We start from the raw sequence: 19,737 nt of genomic DNA, 5'->3' as shown, positions 1-19,737 counted from the left end.
TACAGGAAAAACATTTCACTCTGTGGGCTCAGCAGATATTAATTAGAGCATTTCTGAACAACGTTAAGGGCTTTTAACACAGCTCTAGTGAACTGTGCACTAAGAAAATGGTGATGTGCCTCAGCATCATGTTTGTTTTATTACAGTTATCCTGCTGCTGTGAGACAGCAGCTGAAATAAACAAGACAAAGTACGCTTACCCTGGTTTCACACTGGAAGCATCGGCGGTGTGGAACGGCAGCCAAATTTCACTGCTTCAAATAGAATCCAGTATAGTCTATGGGGTGATTCAAACCAGCCGTGACGCGGCAATTTTTAGGCGCATCCCAGGAGCGGCACACCACACCGTTAAAAATAGGATTGTCTTCTACTTTAGCCTCGAGCCGCTTCTGGGATGCGTCAACTTCCGCAGTTACCATAGGGCTAGGCAGGAAATCACACACGGTTTCAGTGTACAACCCCTAGTAATTTTCAAAATAAAAGACCACTTCAGCAACACGTTCTCACTCCCAGCACGTCCGGAACAAATGCTTGGTCAGTGACCCTCCGCATCAGACCCCGACACCTGTGAAGAAAAAGGGCGCTTTCTGTGTCAGGGTCACTAACCAAGTGTTTGTTTCCGACGTGTTGGGAGTGAAAATGTGTTGACTGCAGCGATGCGATCTAATATCTGTGTATGTTACATCAATACAAGTGACCTAACAGCTTATTTACTCTCATTATCGTTCCAGAGGTGCAGCGCTGTGTTTGTCATGGCTTTGATCCTGGCAGTGGAGAGGAGCAACATCATATGACATCAAACAGTGATAACAAACGTGATTTCCTTCTTTTGGGTTTAATGGGGATGGCACAAACTCTAGGGATTTTGTGATCTCACCAGTCGAGCAAGCAAAATGGCGGAGAAGTCGCTTCACAGCTGAGACTCTCCCGGTGTGCATCAGAGTGCAAAAAATAAACCTTTCTGCTGCCGTTCGGAGCCGCTGATGCTTCCAGTGTGCAGTAGGGGTCAGTTTTTAAAGGGGACATCATTTTCAAAACTCACCTTTTGCATCCTTTTGTGCTGCCGTGTGGGTTTGTGCTGCCTCTATAAACACTCCTCACAAGAAAACACTCCATCCATCCATTTTCTGTTAATGATTGTTTTTTAGGAATCATGCGTCGGAAACAAGTGATTTCAAACAATCCCCGTTTGTGATGTCACAAATAGGGAAAATAGAATAGAACAATCTATCATATGCAAGAGAGCTGCTACTGGAGGAGCAGCTCCTCTATTCTGAGCCCCTCCCAGATGTCAAAACTCAGCTTACAGCAGTCTTAGCGGGGTATGAGTGGGCCAACTCCAGCTTGTTTTCTTAAAGTGACGTCACCCTGAAATGGCTCATTGTGGAAGCTACTGAAAATGTCAAGAATAAAATAGCTAAAATTGCTTCATGTGAGAGGGATTTAGTAACTTTAAAAAAAGTCATAATATGTTTCATTTAGGAAAATAATTTTCTCTGACTTTAATAATTCTCTGCTGCTCACACATGCGTGTTTCTGTGTTTGTGTAGCAGATACAGCAAGTTAACTGAACTATAGAAAATGGACGTGCATTGTCTGCACTGTGGGGGATTTTAACAGAAATCACCAGGGGCGGCGTTAGGCCCGGCTACTTGGGCTGAAGCCCCGGATCTTTCATGGAAAGCCCCGGATCTAAATCGCGGAAGTAACATGCAGTACCAAAGTCCAACAGAGAGGGAGCAGCTGGCAGTAGTTTGTATACAGCCTGCCTGAGCCTCCACCACTGAAGAAGAAGCCCTTCAGCAGCTGCAGGCTGTGTCCGAATCCACGGGTAGGATGCTTGTGAGTACGGGTCCTCGCCGGTCTAGCAAGGCCTGGTCCTTGCAAGACCGCTAAAACCGGAAGTCAGCGGCTCTGAATTCGGACAGTACTAGCCTCGTTGTTATTCCCGCCCCCAGTTCAAGTTGCCTAGCTACCGTGACGGCGTCAAACAGGCTAACAAGCTAACAAGCTAGTAGCTACGTTGAAAATGGATCCACAGCAATATTTCATTTTATTTGTGGTTTTTGAGGAGCTGCGACGGCTCAATAAACGCCTTTGTATTTAAAGTTTAAAAATCATTTAGTCCTGTTATCTGCTAGAGTTACAAGTAGTATACTCATGATCTCCTTTTTTGCATATATCTGAATGTTAGTGATGTGACAGCCGTCGATTGAGCCAGCCCAGCAAACCCTTTTGATGGACGATGAGGTGGTCAGTGAGATGAGGCATCCAGAAGCACCCTCTGCAGACCACTCTGTCTGATGTTCCACTTGCCAACCAGAAACGTTCAGCCACGGATCTCGGTTCCTGCACTCCATCCACCTCGATGATCCATGTTTAGTAGATTTATCAACACCACCAAAGACTCCCTGCTTTCCAAGTTTACTGTATATATTTTACTTTTATCTTTACTTTTCTTCCTTACAGTGTTCCCTTACAATTTATTTACTATGTTGTTACTTGTTAAAAACTGAATAATAAAACTGTTAATGATCAAAAAAGAGTTATCAATTAATAGAAATTTTATTACATTCAAACAAATAACAAAAACATTCAAACACATATATAGAACCTGAACCAGAAGAAACTAAAAGAAAAAAACCCATTTCTCTGCCATCCTTTCCATCAATGCTAAAAATCTGTCCATCCTTCTTTCTCTCCTCTCCTCCGCTTCCCTCTGTTGTCTCATGTCCTCCCTGATCAGGTCAAGGAGCTCATCAGCCCTTCTCCTTTTTCTCCCTGATGAGGAGTCCGGCTTCCTTCCACCACTCTCCCTGTCCTCTGTCTCACCCACTGCTGCACTTGTCCCTGGAGTGTCCTCGGGAATGGAAGCAATAAGGACAGGAGGCATAGTGGAAGGCCTCTGTCCCAACACCTCGTCCATGGGGACAAACCAGGGCCAGGTTTCAGCAGTGGGCTTTCCGCTGACTCCCTCTCCTGACCCTGGATACTTGCAGTCCTACAGACAAAGGGAATTAGAATTACAAGGCTTTATTGTCATTTAACAACAGAGAACACTGTGGGCATAATGAAGTTACAGATGCTCCTTAAAGGTACTGGTTCTGGATGAGAATAGAGAGGAATAGAAGAACAAAGTCAGATTATAAATCATAGTTGATAAAACATGCAATAAACAATATTTTAATTTATCAACATGGGAGATGAAAATTGTGTTTTGTGTTTTTTTCCGCCTAAAATTAAATTAAAAACATTAAATCAGTAATGTGGTTTCTTAAAAATTAACTTAAACATTAAACTTAGTTTTCGTTATTTTTGGCGTTCGTTACATGATTACATAAGATGCCAGCTCTTTTACGGTGAGTTTTTTCTTATTAGACTTTCAAGCAAGTTTACGGTGGGGTGTTAACCTTAAAACAAATGATGAGAAGCTTCATTCGCTAAATAAACACACACACACACGGGAATTATGACGGGACCACCATACAAGCTCGTTCTCGCTGATTTCTGCTTAAAATGTACTTATACAAACGAAGAATGTCTATAAACAGAACCGCTTTCAGCTTAGTTTTCTACCGCTATTTTCGTTTAAAAAGCCTGCTGGGATCAAGCTAGTTTACGGTGGGTTTTTTCCTATTAAACATTCAAGCTGGTTTTCGGTGGGGCATGTTTTAGCCTTAAATTACATGAAAAAAAAACTATTTGCGGTATTAGATCTTATATAAAACACAAACCAAAAGTGCCCAAACACGTATTTTTTTTTTTGACCGCTATTTTCTTAACTAACTTACATTTTAAGCTGTACTGCTGTCCCGCTCCGTCCGCCGTTGTTGCGAGTGTCGAGTCCAGCGGCCGGCGTGCAAAGCATGCTGGGATACCCTTGCTCCTGTGAGGATCCATCAGACCCATCCTCGAAATGTGGGTGGAGCGAGGACGCGTTTGAGGACGCGAGAATGAGGATTCTTGGAATTCGGACAGTACTCGTCGCTGCGCTTTGACGTCATCGACCTCAAAATGCGCACTCACAAGCATCCTACCCGTGGATTCGGACACAGCCGCAGTCTCTGCCTGAAACGCATGAGTGAAGATGGACATAAGGACGTTGTTTAGACCAAAAGTAGCGCGACAGAACCCCAGCTTTGATGAGACTGGTGTTTACTCAGGTTTGTGAGTCTTATTTGAAAATATTTGTTGTGCTGCTGGTTTGCCTAAAGTTAGCTTACTATCAGGTAAAGTTGTTGGAGAAAGAAAGGGAATATTCACTATCATCTCACACTAAACACTAACAGGAACAATACTCTGCCATGAAAATGCTTAAAATGTAGTTTCAGATTAAAAATTATGTGGTACAAGACATATATGATGTTGACTAGTGTGTGTCACGTGTGTGATCGCGCGCGTGCGTGTGTGTGCGTGTGTTAAGCCCCGGATGTTCTTCAGTTCTTAATCCGCCCCTGAAAATCACTACTGATATAGCTCTAGTATTCACATACTAATGAAAAAAAAAACTGTTGGTCAAAATTTATCCATTTTCATGCAGAATATGTAATTGTTTTAAAACATTTTTTTGCACAATATTTGAAATTTCAACCATTTAAACTTCATTAGAACATTATGTGAAAAAAGTCTCCACTGAACTTGAACGGCAGATGGGTAAAGACTGATGGCCATATTAAATTACCATTTCAGTCATGTAAAGTCTATAACCCGTTCAAACTTTAAATGAAACTTCTAGAGTTAAAGTCCCATTAGTCATCACACACTGGTGAAATTACATCTCTGTAGGGATCCGACCCATCCCTTTGGAGGGAGCAGTGAGCTGCAGCAGTGGCTGGGTTTAGGAACTATTTGGTGGTTTAACTCCCTAATCCAGCCCTTTAAAGCTGAGTGTCAAGCAGGGAGGCATTGGATCCCATTGTTGAAGTCTTTGGTATGACCCGACCGGGATTTGAACCCCGATCTCCCAGTCCCAGGGCAGACTTTCTACCACTAGGCCACTGAGCTGGTGCTAGTTCTCCGTTTAAAGTCTACCTGAGGTTTGCGCTCTGGAGTGAGTGTTTTTCATTAGTTTTTACCTAAATCCTATTGTAGTGTTTGGGCCAATTGTTTGCTGTTTTCTTAGATTTTGCCTGTGATGTACAATGTAGCACCACTGAAAATAAAAGTGCACCCGTTCTCTAATACATTTATTTATTTCTCAAAACACCAGAGCATGAAAATGTCTAGAAATAATGAACGGAAATTTTTTTGTTGTAATCCTAAACATTGACTTGCAAAATAATGGAAAACACAGGTGTATTAAATGATGACTGCATTCCACTTCTGCAGCTTTGCATTCTGTGAAACTGTTAATGAGAATAACAGTTAAATGGATTGCAGCCAATGTTGTTTTATGCATCCTCTCCTTCATGTCCAAATGTGTGCTGTGAAATAGGCCTTTAGTAAAGAAAAGGGGCTGTTTGATGTTTATGTACTTATCAGCTAACAGATGTAAAACCCAAAATATTAGAGGGAACAATGCAGCATCTATTATTTCTGAATTGCTTGAGTTTTCTTTGATTTAACCAACATTTTTGATCCTTTCCCATTAGATTCTGAGCCAAGATGTTACACCAAGCAAATATTTTTGAAAAGGAATCAAGGTTGTTTAATGGTCTGTTTGCATGCTGAGGCTAATGTTGATATCATTCTGTCACATCGTGACCACGGGTGCTTTCAGTGGATCTGACTGACCATTTGTACAGTAGAACATAGTAGGGGCTGTTGGGAGGCTGAAAGATTCCCCGTCTTGAAGGAACAGCTTTGAGTATAAATCTGATTTGTTTCACTTTTTTGTAAAGCTTAAACCTGTGGAGAGAAAAAGGTGTGTTACAATGAATAAGGTCAGTTTAGTTGGTGTGTGTGTGTGTGTGTGAGAGAATACTGGGAGCTGTCACCAAACTTTTGTTTCTCGAGTCTCAAGCTCATTTGTTGTAAATGCCCCCCCTCCCCTCCCCTTTTGTCCTCCCCCCATGAGCATAATTTGAGGATGTGAGCTGTGTAGGGTTTGGTAAATTGAGTGCTTTAAGAGCTCAATATATATATTACCTCTACTTATGACCAATAAGCTGTGATACTCTATCTAAAGGACAATAAACACTGCCCAGAGGATTATTGGCTGCACCCTGCCATCCCTGGAGGCCATCTCCAGAACCCGCTGCTATCCTCCGTGGCCCCACCCACCCTGCCCACTGCCTGTTTGAACTGTTGCCCTCAGGGCGCCGCTTAAGGTCAGTTAAATCACATACCACCAGCCTTTCCAACAGCTTCTTCCCTTGGGCCATCAGAACATTCAACACAACAGCACCATTCAACCCCCCACAGCACCATCAGTAATGTGGACTAATCTGTTTTAAATCATTTTAAATTATTTCTTTAGCAGATCCGAATCACTGGTTGTACTTTCTTGTTGCTAAATGTTTTTAAATTGTTTTCAGTCCTTTATGGTTTTCACATTTATTGTCATTTATTGTCTTGTGCACTGTTGATGGCGGACCATCTGTAATTTAATTGCCATGAGCAATTACAATAAAGTCTATTCTATTCTATTCTATTCTAAATATAGAATATCAACCCAACCCTGCTTGGTCTTTGTGTGTTTATCAGAAGATTCTAGGATTCTTTATTTGTTAGGGGATTGTACACACTTCGTTTCGATTCAGAAAACAGTCAGGTTTATAAAAGTAAGAATTTATTTGACCAACTATTAAAACATGACAAGTTAACTAAGCATTTACTGTGATGGATGGAACTAAAGATGATGGATGAACCTACAGGTGCTGGCCAGTAAATTAGAATATCATCAAAAGGTTGAAAATATTTCAGTAATTCCATTCAAAACGTGAAACTTGTACATTATATTCATGCAATGCACACAGACCAATGTATTTCCGATGTTTATTACGTTTAATTTTGATATTTATAGGTGACAACCAATGAAAACATCAAATCTGGTATCTCAGAAAATTAGAATATTCTAAAGGCCAATGAAAAAATGTTTGTTTCTCTAATGTTGGCCAACTGAAAAGAATGAACATGAAAAGAATGTGCATGTATAGCACTCAATACTTAGTCGGGGCTCCTTTTTCCTCAATAACTGCAGTAATGCGGCGTGGCATGGACTCGATCAGTCTGTGGCACTGCTCAGGTGTTATGAGAGCCCAGGTTGCTCTGATAGTCATCTTCAGCTCCTCTGCATTGTTGGGTCTAGCGTATTGCATCCTCCGCTTCACAATACCCCATAGATTTTCTATGGGGTTAAGGTCAGGCGAGTTTGCTGGCCAATCAAGGACAGGGATACCATGGTCCTTGAACCAGGTGCTGGTGGTTTTGGCACTGTGTGCAGGTGCCAAGTCCTGTTGAAAGGTGAAGTCTGCATCCCCATAAAGTTGGTCAGCAGCAGGAAGCATGAAGTGCTCTAAAACTTCCTGGTAGACGGCTGCATTGACCCTGGACCTCAGGAAACAGAGTGGGCCAACACCGGCAGATGACATGGCACCCCACACCATCACTGACGGTGGAAACTTTACACTGGACCTCATGCAACGTGGATTCTGTGCTTCTCCGCTCTTCCTCCAGACTCTGGGTCCTTGATTTCCAAAGGAAATGCAGAACTTGCTTTCATCAGAAAACATAACTTTGGACCACTCAGCATCAGTCCAGTCCTTTTTGTCCTTGGCCCAGGCGAGACGCTTCTTGCGCTGTTTCATGTTCAAGAGTGGCTTGACACACGGAATGCGACACCTGAATCCCATGTCTTTCATGAGTCTCCTCGTGGTGGTTCTTGAAGCGCTGACTCCAGCTGCAGTCCACTCTTTGTGGATCTCCCCCACATTTTTGAATGGGTTTGTCGTCACAATTCTCTGCAGGGTGCGGTTATCCCTAGAGCTTGTACACTTTTTTCTACCACATTTTTTCCGTCCCTTCGCCTGTCTGTTAATGTGCTTGGACACAGAGCTCTGCGAACAGCCAGCTTCTTTAGCAATCACCTTTTGTGTCTTGCCCTCCTTGTGCAAGGTGTCAATGATTGTCTTTTGGACAGCTGTTAAGTCAGAAGTCTTCCCCATGATTGTGGTGCCTTCAAAACAAGACTGAGGGACCTTTTAAAGGCCTTTGCAGGTGTTTTGAGTAAATCAGCTGATTAGAGTGGCAGCAGGTGTCTTCTATATTCAGCCTTTTCAGAATATTCTAATTTTTTGAGATACCAAATTTGGAGTTTTCATTAGTTGTCACTTATGAATATCAAATTTAAATGTAATGAACATTGGAAATACATTGGTCTGTGTGCATTGCATGAATATAATGTACAAGTTTCACGTTTTGAATGGAATTACTGAAATATTTTCAACCTTTTGATGATATTCTAATTTACTGGCCAGCACCTGTATGTGTGAATGTGATGTTAGTCACAACTTCCGTATCTACTAGAGCTGAGTTCTGGATGCAAAATAATTTGGTTTGCATTAAGCTATGAAGTTGATTATTATCAAAAGCACATCAGACGTTATCTGTGTGTCTACTTCACCCGTTTTCGGAGACCCTCTTGGTGGATCCGACGGTCAGAGAGGTCGGCTGGCCTCTAGCACCAAAGGGCTGTAGAATACCGTGGCACCGACTCTTCAGTCCAGAGATGTCTCGGGTCACGACAAATGGATGGAACCGCGCGTCTGGGACTCTTTAAGGAGTCTGAACAAGATCAGCTTGTTCTGCAGGAACTGTTTGCTGTGTCAGCTTTGCAGGTGCAAAAAGGTTTTGACGACGTGTCAAAAGCTTTGATGGATTAAAGAGGGTTTTGCTTCAGATGGCCGGTCTGAAGCTTTCTCTATGTTGCGTCCCCTCTGGTGTCTAGGAGCGGTGAGGGGAGAACACAGAGTAAAATAAAATAAAGAAAAATAAAAAGGGAATGAATCCTAGGGATGGTGTCAGTTGGGATGTTAAATGAGTGAATGGAAGGAGGGGAGAGAATGGTAGGTTTAAAAAGGTTTATTAACAAAAGTGGGATAAAAGGTGTTCAATAGTTTAACTAAAATAAACTCCGTCTGCTAAAAATAGGGAGCAGCCAAACAACAACTTAAAGCACTCTCTGGTTTGAAACCAGAGAGAGGAAACCAAATGGTTAACAAACTCCTAATTTAACTAAATAACCACAAAATGGCATTTCTAAGAATAAACCAAAACAATTTCAATATAAACAAAACAAAAGACCCACAACTATCAAACTAGAAATCTCCTTTAACTAAAAATCCTCAAAGGCAAACAACTAAAGCCAAACTAAACTGAGGATTTGGAGATTCTAACAAAACACAAAACGGGTGGCACAAGGGCACAAAGTATCATCAGCAACTGGGGCACTAAACAAAAACCAAAATCCCCAGGAATGGAGAGCACAGTTTGGGCAAGGTACAAAACAGAGAAGCTAATGGGCCGGGTCAACGCGGGCCGGGTAGCGTAGGTTGTTTACATATCTGGGTGGCCTGGTATTTTTCCGGGCCAACCAAGGCTCATTCTCGGCCCTCTTCTTGAGGGGGTCTGCTTCAGGCCGACCAGGGCCAACACACCCACTGCTGACAGCAAATCCACACCTTCCATTAGAGCAAGCCTCTGATTGGTGGGTAGAATCAGCCCACATGGGCTTAAGGCAAGGATGTGTGGAATCAACCAGGCCAGGCTGGGGCCAACTGGGGCTACTCGGCCCGGGCCGACCCGGTACAGATGGGAATGGCCCATAAGAGACAGTTTTAACACCAAGTCTCCTCTGTCACTGTGTCTCCCTGACTGAAGACCAAGGGACGCTTAAAAAGACTTCAGGGGCAGCTGATTGATAATTAGTGGCAGCTCCTCCTCATCACTCTGCTGGTCTCTGGTGGTGAACGGTAGCACTGCGGGTCTTGAGGCCTGCAGCAGGGTGTCACCAGGTGTACAGCAGAGCAGAAACCTCTGGGTTCATCACACTCTAGAACTGAGGAATCACCAGAGTAATCTGGTTTTAATGTCCTCATGTTATGATTTGTGTAGCCAACCAGAGGTTAAGTTTGAGGAATGTTACCAAGAATCTCAGAAACACGCCTTCCTTGAAACCGGATGCTCTGATCTGGGGTAGAGGATTATTTATGTCATGAGTTTAATTTAACCTTACTTTGTTCTTGTGTGGGTGCAAGTGGTTATGACGTGTCATGTAAACATGCTGAAACATATTTCAATCACTGTAATCATAACATAACATTCATTTGAAATTTCAACCACTGAGCACAGATCAGTGAAACATTTCATTATATTATAATTATTATAAGTAGAAATAAACAAACATTTATTTAATGATTATCTAGGTTATAAGTTGTAGAAGTTCATATCTGATATAGGAAATCATTCTTTGATTTAGCAACTAATCCGGGCTGCGAGTGTTCCTTTAATGGAGGTATGAAGAATCCTGAAAGATTGGACCTTGAGGAGAGAACATTATTGTTGACATTTTGTTATCCGTGTTCAGAGCTGCAGGCTCTGAGCTCCAGCTGGTGGGATGAAGGCAGGCTGATTTATGTTTATGTTTATGTATTTAGCAGACACTTTTGTCCAAAGCGACTTACAAGTGATAATCAGCAGGTTGCCCTTGATTGATGTCTGAATGCTGGTAACAAGCCTTACAGATTTACTCTCAGGTGGAGCATCAAAGCGTTTGCTTTTAATGTCACGCCTGATACTTAAAACTTTATTGTTGTTGTTTTTGAATGCTTTGTAATTCCGACCAGACACAGAGGTGAAAGAGAAAGGAAAAGACAAAAGGTGGGGAGAGAGGTGGGAAGCGGGTGGGGGGGTGGGGGGGGGGGGGGTTCCACAAAAATAAACAATAATGAACAAGAGTCTGCTTCTAGACCTGCAGAAAGAGACAAGAAAAAAAGCAAAAAAAAGAGGGGGACAACAACAATACAAGATCAAGCTATCACTGCGTCAACTTGATGAAGAAATATAAAATCAACATTGTTTAACTGAACAATCACACGATAATAAATCATAGTGCATTTAGTGGCAACGACAGCCTTAAGACCTGTGTTGAACGTGCCCAAGCCCATACTTTTGAGAGCACCATGTGAGCACCTGTGTGTGTACACGCGCTTGTTTATGTAAGGTTTATCTATAGGAGTGTCCAATAGAGAGTGTGAGGGACCACAGAGCTGCCCCCCAAAGATGCGCAGGAGACGGGGGGAGCTCCAAGTCCCAGAGATCCAGGTGCTGCCCCAGAACACAGGAACCCCAAGGAGACTGCAACCAGAAAAGCCCCCTCCCCCCTCGAGAGGCACAGAGGATCGCCCCGGGGGGCCACAACCAGCAGCCGGCAGAGTCCCGGGAGATATCAGCGGCAAGCCCACAGGCCCGCCCGCAGCCTCCCACCCCCTAGCCGGCCGAGCCCGGGACCCAGCGACCCGGGACCCAGGGGCGACCACCCCCGCCGGGGACCCAGCAGAGCCCAGGGACCCAGACCCCACCAGGCAGCCACCGGGATTGGTCAGGCAGACACCAAAAATCTTAAACCCCCTGACCCGGGAGCCACGACCCAGGCAGACCAAGGCACCACACCCCACACCAGGTGTGGCAGGGGGAGGGGAGACGAAGATCTATATCATCAAAAGAAGTCCCAGGAGAGGGGAGGAGTCAAAGGTCCCACCTGACATATACAGTCATACACAGACACAGGCACACACTCCCTCCCTCATGCTCACACATGCACATACAACCCAAGACTTATAAAAATTAACGCCGGACACCCACTCATGCTCCCCATGCACACCCTATTCACTCTGGTCCCGGTACTGCTGCACATTGGGTACAACCATCACCGGTTACCAGAGTTTGACCCTTTCTGCTGGGGTGCAGATGAGCAGGCTCCCCCGCCCAACGCCGAGCACAGCAACCCACCACCCCAGACCCCAACCAGACGGCCAGATCTCCCTCCTAGCCTCCAGTTCCTGCGCTTTTCACTCAAGAGAGTTCAATACCAGTTCATTTGTCTCCCTTTTGGCTACTCATTTGTCCCACGCACCTTCTCCAAATGTCTGGAGACAGCTCTCAAGCCATTATGCATGGCTTGAATGAGGGTTCCTTTTAACCTGGACGATCTGCTGCTATTCGCCCGGTCCAAGGACGAGGCGTCAGAGAAAACCAGGAAGTTAATAGAGCACCTGTCGGCCCTGGGGTTTTCCATAAACTGGGAGAAAAGCTCCATCTTTCCATCCCAGTCGATTGTGTTTCTCGGGGTGGAGCTGAACGCCTCCCTAATGACAGCACGTCTATTCCAGGCGAGAGTGGCAGATCTCACCACTGCAATCTCCCGCTTGCAACCCCGCAAAGTCGTGAGAGCCCTATTAGTTATGAAACTTCTGGGCATGATGGCTGCAGCCCACGCTGTGGTGCCGTTGGGATTACTACACACGAAACACCTGTAGCATTGGTGCATCCGCCTCCGGGTGCACCCGGTACGTCAGAAGAGACGTATGTTGAGGATTCCCCCTTCAGTGGGCAGGGATCTCTCACACTGGGGGAATCCCTGCATGCTCTCACATGGGGTCCCCATCGGATGTCCTATGTCACACATCTCTGTATTTACGGATGTGTCACTGTCTGGATGGGGAGGCACATGCTTATCCCATATGGTGGCAGATCGCTGGCCCTCCCACGAGCACGTGAATGTGCTGAAGCTTATGACAGTAAGGAATGTGATCAGACACTTCGCTGCCCTTCTCGAAGGCCGTCATGTTGAAGTTCACACAGACAATTAGGTGGCGGCAGCCTACATAAATCGCCATGGGGGAGTTTGATCCTCCCAAAGTCCAAAAACGGGACTGTTGGGTTAGCTGGTCTGTCTAAATTGTCCTCGGCTGTGAGTGTGTGTGTGTGTGTGTGTGTGTGTGTGTGTGTGTGTGTGTGTGTGTGTGTGTGTGTGTGTGTGTGTGTGTGTGTGTGTGTGTGCATAATTGTTTGTCCTGTGTGTCTCTGTGTTGCCCTGCGATGGACTGGCTCTCTGTCTTGGGTGTACCCCGCCTGATTGCCCATTGACCGCTGGAGATAGCCCCACCCCCCACCCCCGCAACCCTACGTGGACAAGCGGGTTCAGAAAACTGATGGATGGATGGAGTTCGATCCCTCACACTATTGCGCGTAACCACAGATTTACTGTGTTGGGGACATGTCCACCTGCTGTCCATCAAAGCCACCTACATTCCAGGTGTCCTGAACGTGGCAGCAGACATCCTGTCAAGAGGGGGACCCTGCGACTCCAACTGGTGCCTGCATCCCACAGTATCACAGATCTGGATCAGATTCAGGGAACCATCTGTGGATCTGTTCCCGGGTCGCGGAAACGTGTCGCCTATGGTTTTCCCTGAGACCATGGGACCACCCCCTGCTCGGAGCGGATGCCTTCTCATACCAGCCCTGGCCTCAGACACTCCTGTATGCGTTTCCGCCAGGCCAACTGATTCCCCGACTCCTGGACCGAGTTCGGTCGGAACAGCTCTTGGTGATTCTGGTAGCTCCCAGATGCTTATCCTTGTCATGGTTTCCAGACCTACATGCACTGGTGTCCGGCTCCCCGTGGATGCTCCCGTAGAGGGAGGACGCCCTACTCCAGGTGAGAGGAATAATCAAACATCCTCCAGAAATAGGCCGACGGCTGTGGGTCTGGCCACTGAGCAGTCACGTTTAGAAGCTTCTGGGCCGCCGCGTGATGTGGTCAACACAATTCAGAGTGCGTGCGTGTCCTCTAAGTTGCATCTTATGCTGCTAAATGGGCAGCTTTCCAAAAATGGTGCACAGAGCGGAATGTTCAAGCGCTCTCCTGCCAGCTGGCGGATGTCCTATCATTTCTTTAGATGCTGATGGACAGAGGCCTCGCATTCAGCACAATTAAAACATATGCTGCAGCTATCTCATCCTGTAATCAAGGTTTTGGAGATAGATCTGTTTTCAATCATTCCCTCACAAAACATTTTTTAAAAGGTGTGGGAAGGAACAGACCTGTGTCCCACCCGCTATTTCCCCAGTAGGACCTAACGGTGGTTCTGCACGGCTTATCTGAAGCCCTATTTGAACCCTTGGACCAGGTCTCACTCAAGTTCCTGTCACTCAAAACTGCTTTGCTGCTGGCACTGGCATCAGTCAAGTGAGTGAGCAACCTAACCGCCCTCTCAGTGGCTCCTGCTTGCCTCAGGAAAGATGGCGGTTCTGCTGTTTTATGCCCCAAACCAGCCTTTGTGCCTAAAAAACATCAATACTTCCTTCAAATCCAGATTAATTTCATTGGCTGGACTTTTTCCTCCTCCCCATAATTCAGATGAGGAGGCAGTTTCCCAACTTCTCTGCCCGGTGCGCGTGCTCGCACGATACGCGTCTCACACTACAGGGATTTGCCGCTCACAGAGCCTGTTTGTACACTACAGAGACTCTTCCCCTGGGCAAGTGCTGTCGACCCCGCGTCTTTCACACTGGCTATGCAACACTATTTCACTCGCTTACACATCATCAGGGCAGGGTCCTCCTGAGACACTCAGGGCTCACTGAGCCAGAGGTATTTCCTCTTCTATGGTGCTCCACAGTGGTGTGTCAATGGAAGACTTTTGCCTAGCTGCTTCATGGGCTTCCCCATGGTCCTTTACTCGTTATTACTTACGAGATGTTTCTTCAGGATCCATCACTCATTCAGTTCTTGGACCCCAACAGGCTAAGTAAAAAGACCACAGCCTCACATCGGCCCTACTACAATTATACATATCCAGATGGATATGTTCACAATCACTACCTATGTTCCCCTCATGACGGGTCCCATTCAATCCATTGCCCTCTTGTCACCCTGGGCTCCTTATTATCTTATCAGCCCTCATATAGGAGCCGGTGATTACATCAATGGATCATTAAATTCATCCTCTTGTGGATGATCATTTTAGTGGGAACCCCACTCTTCTTTCTGGCTGCCTCAGCCTTCTAAGCCCTTAGGCTTAGGTTGAGCGACCCTCTCTAAGAAGAGAAATGTTGGATGTGCCCATTTGGTTTGAGCTAGCCAGTGTGGCGTAAACTCATCCATCTGCGCATTATTCCAATAGCAGCTAGCTTAAGGGCTAAGAGTAGGCGAAATAGAACGTTGGTCACGTATTGTAACCCCAGATTCTGTTAGTCTAGTCGCAGCAATTAAGCCAATGGCCCCACTGGTTCTGATAGGACCAAAAGCCATCGGAGGCGAACAGTGGAGTTGCTCAACTTATATACCCATGGGGGTGCCCAGCATTGGTGGGCGTACATTTAAGCTCTTCATGATTGGCTGATGCTGAGATCACCCTTCCAATAGCAGCTAGCTTAAGGGCTGTGACTAGACTCTAGAATCTGGGGTTACAATGTGTAACCAACATTCTCTGTGCAGAATTAAACAGAGGATGAGTCTGGCAGGCCAGGCTAATTCTCGTGGCTCTCCGTGGCTGTTGCTGGAAGTCTCGTAGCTCCCGTGGATGGCTGCTGGAAATCTCGTGGCTGCTGCGACTGGCTGCTGGAAATCCCGTGGCAGTTTTTTTTTAAATTGAAGGTATTCCACAAACATACAAGGCATAGAACATATAACATATTCTTATATATTACCGCAACGAAGCCAGCAGACACCCTGACCCCCACACCATATTCAGACCCTTTGTGACACTCATGTTTTAACTCGGGTGCTTTACATTTCTTCTGATCATCCTTGAGATGGGCCTTCTTTTTTATTGGTTTTCAGCTGTGATTGATTATACTGATTGGACTTGATTAGGATAGCCACCCACCTGTCTATATAAGACCTTACATCTCACAATGCAAGTCAGCGTTTGTGGAGGAACTACCGGCGATTATTAATTTGGTGTGGGAGTCTGGACGGCTTCCAGCAGAGTGGAAACATTCTGTGGTACCAAAACCAGAGATCATTAAGATCATAACTCAGTCAGCTATGTTGACATGAAAGAGGGAATACCCTCACTACAAGATCCTTCTGCTGCAGCTGACTTTTAACCTTTTATGTCAAAAACTCATCAAACTCAGGGTTAACCTTAAAATAGTTAAACTCATCAAATCGAAGGGGTTTAAAACAAAACAAGGCCTTGAGGACAGCAGAGGCCCTGCACTACTGCCTCCCAGACTGCTGATGGCACAGCCTTTTAATCCCAGGTGTTGGTAGCCCAGGTGGTTGTCAGATGGATTCAGGTCAGCTGTGCTCATCAGCAGCCTGGATGAGAGGAGGAGGAGGGGTGGTGTCTACTTGATCACCAGGGCTGGGTGATCCTGGCTCCTGGATCAGAAGAGGCCAGGCTGGTGGCCATAACACCCCCACACATAAAAAAAGAAAATGATTAAAGTTGGCTAAAACAAGTAACAACAATACAAACTTTTAAAACTTTTCTGTAACCAAGGATCCCGTCTTTAAAACCACAGAAAGCTTCCACTAAAACAAAAACAGGCTCTTTTCCCTGGGCTTGATGCAGAATGTTGGCGGGGGGCATGTTAAGCATGAAACCAGAGGAAAGCGGAGGAGGGCCCTTGACATGCTCAGCCTCCGACTTACCCTGGGGTGCTCCCGAGATGGTGTCACAGGGACACCAACACTACCCACCTCACCGCAACACCAGAAACAAAACCAACAGGTTCCTCCCTAAAGAGGGAGAGCCTATAAGCCTGCCTGGGTAGCATCGGATTGATTTTGAATCCTCCTCTCATCCGGTTTGGTGACGCGGACTCATGTGGACTCTGAGAGTCCCTCCACCAGCGTGGATGGATGGATGAAAGGATGAATGGGTGGGCAGATGGATGGATGGATGAATGGATGGATGGATGGGTGGATGGATGGATGGATGAATGGATGGATGGGTGGATGGGTGGACAGATGGATGGATGGGTGGATGGATGAATGAATGAATGAATGAATGGATGGATGGATGGATGGATGGATGGATGGGTGGATGATGAATGGATGGATGGATGGATGGATGGATGGGTGGATAGATGGATGTGTAACGTGAAGAAGGAGCCATTTCTACCCTCTAACAGCTGTTTCCTTTTGACACAGTGTCAGTGTGCATGAAACAGCCTCAAGGTCATGCATTCACTTCTAAACTGTTTACATTCCAGCAATGAAGACAGAAGAACGAAGAATGAACTATTTTCTTTTAATTAATCAAATAACCCTATTTTAATAAAGCTAATCCATCAAAGTGTTAGTCAATAATAACCATGTGACCGATCTGTGAAATCACAATGTTATGATTAATGTTTTAATAAGTAAATGACTTATTCTAGCCACTAGGCACGCTGATACACTAAAGATAAATAATCATGACACATTGCTGCCGCAAATCCAATCAGAACCTTCACGTCTGAAGCGTGGCAGAGTCTCTGTGGTGTTTATTTAATCTGTCAGCTGTGATTCGTCCAGAATTATAAACATCAAGATTAATAAAACAGCGCAACGCCATTTTAAGTTCGGTATTCAGCCAGATCTCAAGATTCCCTGAAGTTCATCACATGCTAAGTGAAGTACGGACCGGCCATCTGTACTTTTCTTTTAAGCTAGAACTGCCAAGCTGGGAAATCCTGTCGTTGTTAACAAAACAATGTTTCCTCCAGAATAAAAGCTGAACTCGCTGACCCAAACGGGGGTCCCTTTGACGCTGTGAAACACCTGTCGCTCTTTACCTGGAGACTATCCAAAGACTGGTTTGTCGTGCTGTCGAAGCTGTTTCATCGGCTCCAGTATCAGTGGAAGGTCGTGAACCTGGCATCCTGATCAGTACGGGAGTCTCACTGAAGGGTAATGTAGAGCGACACAGATGGCGTCTCATGTTGTTTATGACCACGGTTCAAACGTTGATCAGTTAGGAGCAAAACATCATCTCCCACTCAGACTCGCTTCTCCAGAACGGAGGTTCTGAACTGACATCACACCAACACACTCCACCTCACATTCCATTCCATGAGCATCCATCACTAGAGAGTTAGTTCTGTTAAACTGTTTAAAATCTTTTAGATAATAAATTTGCTTAAATGTTTGGAAGTCTCTCTTCTCTTGTCTCTCAGTTCATGCAAAGTTATTTAATTTAATTTCCCTGTAATAAAAAGAACCAGTCTTCTGATTTAAATAGCCCAGCGTCCAGTAGATGGGGTCCATACTAGATATGGATCTTTAGTGTCACTTGTCATTAACTAAAAAGTAACTCTTTACAGATGGATGGATGGATGGATGGATGGAGGGAGGGAGGGAGGGAGGGAGGGAGGGAGGGATGGATGGATGGATTTATGGGCAGAAGGATGGATGGCTGGATGGATTGATGGATGATGGATGGGTGGATGGATGATGGATGGATGAATGGATGATGAATGGATTGAATGAATGGATGGGTGGATGGATGGATGCACGGATGGATGATGGATGGGCGGATGGATGGATGGGTGGATGAATGGATGGATGATGAATGGATGGGTGGATGGATGAATGGACGGACGGATGGATGGATGGATGATGGATGGATGAATGGATAAATGGATGAATAGATGACTGGAAGATGGATGGATGAATGGATGACAGATGGATGGATGGGCGGATGGATGTATGAATGGATGACGGATGGATGGATGGATGGATGAATGAATGGATAAATGGATGAATAGATGACTGGAAGATGGATGGATGAATGGATGACAGATGGATGGATGGGCAGATGGATGTATGAATGGATGACAGATGGATGGATGGATGGGCGGATGGATGTATGGACGGATGGATGGGCAGATGGATGTATGAATGGATGACAGATGGATGGATGGATGGGCGGATGGATGGATGGATGGATGATGAACAGATGGATGGGTGGATGGATGATGGATGAATGAATGGATACATGGATGAATGGATGACTAGAAGATGGATGGATGAATGGATGACAGATAGATGGATGGGCGGATGGATGTATGGACGGATGGATTGGCAGATGGATGGATGAATGGATGACAGATGGACGGATGGATGGATGATGGATTTTTTTGTTCATCTATGATTGTTGAACCAGTCCCTCATTAGTGTATGTCGTGTTGGAACTTGTAATTTTCATCAAGTCTATGTAGACCTCCTTCATGATGTATTAAAATAAAATGAAAAAGAATACAAAAAAGTCTGCTGTTGATCTCTTGCAATATTAATCAAATGTAACACAACATTGCCAGTGTGCACCAGCTAACTGCACATATTTGGGATTAGGTGTGTCATCTGGGTCTATTTTAGAAACATGACACACATCCTTCTGGCCAACTGTAGCACAGATCTACTGGTTCGCTCCACCTGGAGTCTTGTTATGATCACACAGAAACAGCAGAGGACAGTGTTGCTCCCTCCATTCTCTGCTTCAGTGAGGAGTGCTGGTGGGAGATAGTTGTTCCACACAGTTTCCCCTGAGCCTCGTCAGTTTGCGGTTCCTCTCTGAGAAAGTCTGACAAAATAAAGACTCAAAGCATTAAATGGAGTGTGATTCAGAAAATAAGATCCAGTTATTTACTGAGCCAAACTCTTTGACCTGGTTTGTCACTAATCCCAGGTTGACTCATTGTATTAGCGTCAGGTCTTCTCAGTTTCTGAGCTCACTGTATAACTCTAGTCAAGTCTGTGGGTCCTCAGAAGAATGTCCCTGAACAAAGAACCAGCTTGAT

This window comes from Nothobranchius furzeri, chromosome 3 (assembly GCF_043380555.1).
Source record: "Nothobranchius furzeri strain GRZ-AD chromosome 3, NfurGRZ-RIMD1, whole genome shotgun sequence".
NCBI lineage: Eukaryota > Metazoa > Chordata > Actinopteri > Cyprinodontiformes > Nothobranchiidae > Nothobranchius > Nothobranchius furzeri.
This window is presented reverse-complemented; position numbering follows the sequence as displayed.